Consider the following 6000-nt stretch of genomic DNA (forward strand, 5'->3'; position numbering starts at 1 on the left):
GTATCTTATGTATTTATTGTTTATTTATTTATTTATTTTTTTATGTTAATATATATTTATTATTACTTAGCTATTTATATATTATTATATATATGTATTTATTATTATTTATCTACTTATATATTATAATTTATCTATTATTTATTTTTATTTATCTGTTAATATTTTCATTTATATGATTATTTTCTTTTTAATTATCTATTAATATTTTATTTTATTTTATTTTCTTTTGAGTCTGAGATTGGAATGAATTTGGGGAATCCTATCGTGAATTTGAGATTCAATCAGAGTCCATATTGGATTCAATGATCGAATCCCAATCCAAGGAGGAGTTGAGATTGATCAATTCCTATAAATAGATCCACGGATAAAAAAAAACAGAGAAAAAGACAGACACTGGCTAAGAGAAAATGAACAGAGAAAACAGAAGCTAAAAAAACGGTTTTGGTGCATTAGAATAGCTCTAGGAATTGGTGGGAATTTTTTTGGATTTTTGGCAATTTTTTCTGGAAATTTTTAGAAAATTTTCAGATTTCGATTGAATTTTTCGACGAGGTTTGAATTTTTCGATGACTTTTCCCGTCAAGTTTGAATTTTTTGACCAGCTTTCCAATTTTCGGTGACTATTTCCAGAAATCGATTAGTTTTTCGATGAACTTCCAGTGAAAAACCCAGATTCTGATGAAAATTTCCAGAATTCGACGAGATTCAACCGAAGTTTTTCGTGGTTTAGAGAGAAGGGAGAAGAAAGGAAGGGAAGAGAGAGAGGGAAGGATCGGTCTGCTAAAAAAATAGAAGGAATAGCCTTTTATACCCGTTGAAAACGACATCATTTTGGCGTTACTGTGCCCAGAGGATCCGCATGTTTTGAAATCGGACGACCCGACCCGAGCGTCAACTCGCGTTCAACCTGAGTATGAGTCGTTTCCGAAGCCGAGTCGAGCCGAGTCTCGTCTTCGAGCCGTCTTTTCTTCCTCAAGCTGCGCTAAGTCGAGCCATTAAGCCGAGCCGTTCTCAGGTTTTTTTTATTATTTATTTATTATTATTATTATTATTTATTGATTAGATTAGAATTGTTTAATACTTTTTATTTTTTATTTTTTTTATTTTATTTTCTTTAAATAAAATTCAAAAATATATATTTTTAAGGAAAAGTTGAAAGTATCAATTTTCTTTGATAATAAGTCTTTTAAAAAAATATATTTTTGAGAAAAAATTGAAAGTATCAATTTTCTTTGAAAATAAACTTTCTAAAAAATATTTTTGAAGAAAAGTTGAAAGTATCAATTTTTCTTACACAAAAGCAATCATTTTTTTTCCTTTTTACTTTCTTAAATTTTTGTTTAAATGTTAAATAATCCGACGATGAAGCCTCTGTAAGTAAAACAGTAGTTTTCTTGTATACTTTTGAGATGAAGGAATTTTTTCAATTTTCTGCTAAAAGTATTAGAGTCAATTGAGAATAATTTTTAATAATTAATTACTTGGTAAATTTTTAAGGCTTATTGGATAACACAAAATTAAGCTGGTATCATTTTTCGATTGGCATTGTGAAGGTGTTATAACCTTTCTCACCCGTAATCGAACTCCCGAACTCTATTCTAGTTAGTAGACTTGAACCTATTCTTTTAGGGACCCTTAAGTTTAGGTGTTCCTTAAAAGGATAGATTCTTTAGGTGGTCAATTGCATCTAGATAAAAAAAATTGATAATGATTCTTTCTAATCAATATCTAGTAATAAATCTCCGGATCTAGACGTTATGACATAAAGCAAAATAGAATCAATGAAAGATAAAGAACCAAACAGAAAGCCAACCATTTGCGGCTGTTTTTCATTAGAAACTTGTTACTATTAGGAAACGCATATAGGAGATTGAGATTGAAGACATTGCATTTGATGGCAGACATAGTGGGGGAAAGAAGAAACTTAGAATGTATAGCAAGAAATTAAACTTGGTGCCATTTGGACCGCATAACTTGTGGTTGTTGTGCTTTCTGGTGGGTTCGAGGATTTTCATTTCCAACGTTCAATGGGTTTCAACATTCTACTTTCTGAAAGGATTATAAGTTGGGGGCTCCTGCTTTTTGGGTCCTCTGGGTTAGCCCAGATTATGACATAGATTGCCCTGCTTGGACTTAAACTGGATGATTCTTTGCACTTAACAGACTAATCTTAAGGGCAGAATTTGGAGCACTATATGTGAAATTATGCTGAATCGATGCAGTGGATTAATTAAAGACACGGCAAGAAATAGAAAGTCATTAGCTAAAAGAGACAAGAAACCGTCTAGCCCGTGATTAATAAAGAAATTCATTGTCAGCCAACTAACTGTTGCAGAACTAAAAAAAGTCAGAAATGTTGGTTCACGGACAAAGGGGGAAAACAAATGGGGGTAAGTGCCGTGATCAGAATTGACACGTCAAGAAATAGATATTTCCTTTGGAAACTATTCTGCTTGGCAATATTAGTGGAGATGAATTCTTTTTCTTTTAAGCAAAATGCATCCACACAAATTTGAACATTAGGTCAGTCATTATTGGCATTCATTAAACCTCGTCCTTGGTCCTCAAAGACTTGATAACTTCCACTAGAGAAAGAAAGAGAAAGAGGAAGACAGTTCCAACCAGTTTCAATGGAAAAGCTGCTCTTATTCTTGCCATTGTTTCTTCTCCAGTTCTATCCGGTTCTAATTCTCTCAAAACCTTATAGTTTTCCAGATAAATACTTCATCAACTGTGGGTCAGATTCTATTGTGGTACTAGGCAGCAGGCAGTTTGTCGGTGACAAGAATCCTAATTCCTTCTCTGTTGGAAATAGCAAACCTGTCAAAAACATCAGCCAGTCATCAGACTCAGTTCTCTACCAAACAGCAAGGTTTTCTAGAGGCCAATTTTCATATGATCTCCACATCATTGACAAAGGCCTATATGTGGTACGCCTTCATTTTTTTCCTTTCATGTCCAACGAGGCTAATCTAGTCGATGCTTTATTCAATGTTTCAGCTTCCAAAAAGTCTCTGGTATCCAAGCTCATTTTCAGAAATAGTAGTTCTTTCCCTGTGATTAAGGATTACTTGGTGCCTATCAATTCAGCCAACTTTAGAATTCACTTCATCCCTGCATATCAAACATCTTTTGCTTTTGTGAACGCTATAGAAGTTTTTCTTGTTCCAAATCTTAAAGATAACCGAACTCATGTGACTTCGGCAGGAAGTAAGGGTCCTTACCTAGGTTTGCCCTCTCAGGTGCTTAGAACAGTTCGGAGAGTTATTGTTGGGGGCGAATCCTTTAATGACACAAAAGTAGTTGCATCAGAATGGGTATCTGATGATGACTATATATTTATTGGAAATTCGGCAAAAACCTGTCTGCCGAACTTTGGGCTAAACTATGAAGATGAAGATGAAACTACAGATGATAAAAACTACAACTTAGCCTCTCAAAACTTTGTCCCAGATCGGGTCTATGGTACTTGCAGAGAAGTAACCTTAGATAATGGACAAGCATCAAATTTTACTAACATTACTTGGCATTTCACTGTCAATAAAAATGCCAGGCATCTTGTTCGGGTCCATTTCTGTGACATTATTAGTGAATCACCAAACATAGTCAATTTCAGTCTCTTTATATTCAGTAAATTCAGTGAACAAATCAATCCTTATGAGAACGGTTATATTTCTAACACGGCAGTTCCAATCTATTATGATTTTGTGGTTGACTCGGGTGATTCTGACTTTATTAGTATAAGTGTTGTCCCTTGGGAGGAATCAACCCTGAGAAACTTTGCTTACCTGAATGGACTGGAGATCATGGAGTTCATCACAGAACCAGGTTTGGAACTCGGGAAAAGTGAGCCAAAAAGGAAGCATGTACTGTTTATCATAATTGGTTCAGTCGTTGGGTTTCTTGTTATCTGCAGTTTGATTGTGGTATTCTTGTTGTGTAAGAAACGCAGAAAAACAAATCCTTTTGAACACATGACTTCATATGGAACCCTTCCTTTTGGAGGAGCGAGCCCTCACGTTGGAATAAGTTCAAAATCTGTCAATCCCCCTCCTGTTCCAAACTTAAACCTTAAATTAAAGATGCCTTTTACTGAAATAATGGAGGCAACCAATAACTTCGAGGCTAAATTGCTGATCGGGGAAGGAGGCTTTGGTAAAGTTTATAAAGGAACTCTACGAAATGGTCTCAAAGTGGCAGTCAAACGAAGCGAGTCGAAGCATGGTCAGGGCCTTCCAGAATTCCAAACTGAGGTCATGGTTCTATCCAAGATTCGACATCGCCATCTTGTTTCCCTGATTGGTTATTGTGATGAAGGGTCTGAGATGATACTGGTATATGAGTTCATGGAAAAGGGCACTCTCAGAGATCATCTTTACGACTTGGGTGGGAATCCAGAGAGATCATCTCCATTATCTTTATTGACTTGGAGGCAAAGACTTGAAATTTGTATCGGTGCAGCAAAGGGTCTTCATTACCTCCACACTGGTTCAGATGGAGGAATCATTCACCGTGATGTTAAATCCACTAACATCTTGCTTGATGAACAATATGTGGCAAAAGTTGCAGATTTTGGCCTTTCCAAATCAGGTCTTCTTGATCCAGATGGGTTCAGCACGGGCGTAAAAGGGAGTTTCGGTTATCTTGATCCCGAGTATTTTAGATGCCTTCAGTTTACGGAGAAATCAGATGTTTATTCTTTTGGTGTGGTACTCCTTGAAGTGCTTTGTGCTAGACCGGCTATCATTAACTCACATAGGAAGGAGGAGATAAATTTAGCTGAGTGGGGACTGCTTTGGTTAAAGAAAGGTGAACTTGAAAAGATTATCGATCCTTCGGTGGCTGGCCAGATTAATCCTAATTCATTGAGGAAATTCAGTGAAATAGTTGAGAAATGTCTGAAGCCAACTGGAGCCAATAGGCCTAGAATGCTTGATATCTGCTGGGACTTGGAATACACATTGCAGCTACAGCAAACTGCAGTGCGCAGAGAGCCACACGAGGATAGCGCCATAGATGCTTCTCTGGACTTGTCATCACGTCCTTTTCAGCGTTTGCCTTCGAATAACTTCCTGATTGAGAATGATGCTGTGCCTATGGAAAAGGATGATGGTTCTGACACAACAGCTAGTGGAGTTTTTTCCCAGCTGAGGATTGATGGTGGCAGATAGTCTCAGCCGGCTGGTAATTTGTCTTTTTAGTTAATACTACTCTTTCACTATATTGATGTTGAATGCATCTTTTGTTCTAAAAGAGCAGTGTAAAATAAGAAGCTCTGACCTCTTTATACTTAAAGTAGTTTCAAGTAATCTCAGAACAGACAATGAATGCATTGAGTTTTGAATCTCAAGGAAATTTGTTGAACAATCAATGAAGATTCCTTAGATTGAAACTTCATTCACCTATCAGAAATGGTAGAAATGTTTTCTTTGAGTTAAAACACATTTATATTAGTGCAGCCTCAAATGAAACAAGTCCCAAAGTTGCTAAATAGCTGGAGGCACATGATTTAAGCACTGGATTTTACTAATAGTTTTTTTTAATTCCATAGTTACAGGAACTTGTTGAATCTCATTACTTTTGCATCCCGTGTGCTCTCCCAAAAATTTTTGCAAATCACGGGATCTTCAAAATAAATCATCATATGACTTTAACATTTCTCATTAGAAACATTAGTGAGATTTAACCTGCCAAGAAACTATAAGCTGGCAACTAAAAATCACCTTCAAGCCATGTCCAATTAACATATCTCTGATACAGGATATATGGAACTCGCTTTCTAATGTGATTGCTTGAATAGCATGATTTTTATTTTTTCAGTAGCATCATGATATTGCAGACGGGTGATTAATTGTTAACTGAACTAAAGAATTTTTGCTTCAGATTAGCAGAAGGGTTAAAATGTCATGAGACTTGCGGATAAATTTTAGCTCTCTTCACTATTGGAGATTTCCACAAAAAGAAAATGTCATTTGAAGATGAATTTTCATTATTTTT

At 35.8% G+C, this 6000-nt stretch overlaps 1 pseudogene across 1 annotated transcript; it reads left to right on the top strand.

Moving 5' to 3' along the window:
* Positions 1–2488: 2488 nt before the first annotated feature.
* LOC111293000 (putative receptor-like protein kinase At5g24010 pseudogene) lies at positions 2489–5701 on the top strand (annotated as a pseudogene). Its single transcript, XR_016345634.1, has one exon. The product of XR_016345634.1 is annotated as a putative receptor-like protein kinase At5g24010 pseudogene (transcript).
* Positions 5702–6000: the final 299 nt, after the last annotated feature.

The sequence above is a fragment of the Durio zibethinus genome, chromosome 10 (genome assembly GCF_047325235.1).
Source record: "Durio zibethinus cultivar Kanyao isolate XHJ-2024 chromosome 10, ASM4732523v1, whole genome shotgun sequence".
Classification (NCBI taxonomy): domain Eukaryota; kingdom Viridiplantae; phylum Streptophyta; class Magnoliopsida; order Malvales; family Malvaceae; genus Durio; species Durio zibethinus.